General features: G+C 35.8%; 1 long non-coding RNA gene across 1 annotated transcript; it reads left to right on the top strand.

The window, feature by feature from the left end:
• Positions 1–372, top strand: LOC106322366. The gene is made up of 3 exons (XR_001266377.1): positions 1–72; positions 179–243; positions 335–372. It is a non-coding gene; the product is annotated as an uncharacterized LOC106322366 (long non-coding RNA).

Here is a 372-nt window from a genome sequence, read left to right as displayed (position 1 = left end):
TCCCCCAACTTAACTTCTCTAACACTCCTATGTTTTCAACTAACCAATGAAATAGTCCGGAGTCTTGTTGAGGTATATGGCTTCTATTCGATTTTACTGCTAATTTCTTCTCTCTCTTTTATTGGATTACTACCTATGCTTTTATACAAGGAGGATAACATCTGCATGTTATTTCCAGAGTTGTCGAAAACTGAAGTACCTGAATCTATCCAGATCACCTAAAATCGATGGTTGTTTTTTGAGGTGCAAATACAAAATGTTAAATAGCGCAATTTCATCCAAAAGTCCTTATTATCATAATTTCACATAGTACAAAAAATATTGTTGCTGGTAGGGATTTGGGGAATAGCTGCAAAGAGAGTCCACTCGAGA

This window comes from Brassica oleracea, unplaced genomic scaffold (genome assembly GCF_000695525.1).
Source record: "Brassica oleracea var. oleracea cultivar TO1000 unplaced genomic scaffold, BOL UnpScaffold18386, whole genome shotgun sequence".
NCBI lineage: Eukaryota > Viridiplantae > Streptophyta > Magnoliopsida > Brassicales > Brassicaceae > Brassica > Brassica oleracea.
Note: the sequence above shows the minus strand (reverse complement) of the source record. Positions and strands in the feature narration are given on the sequence as shown.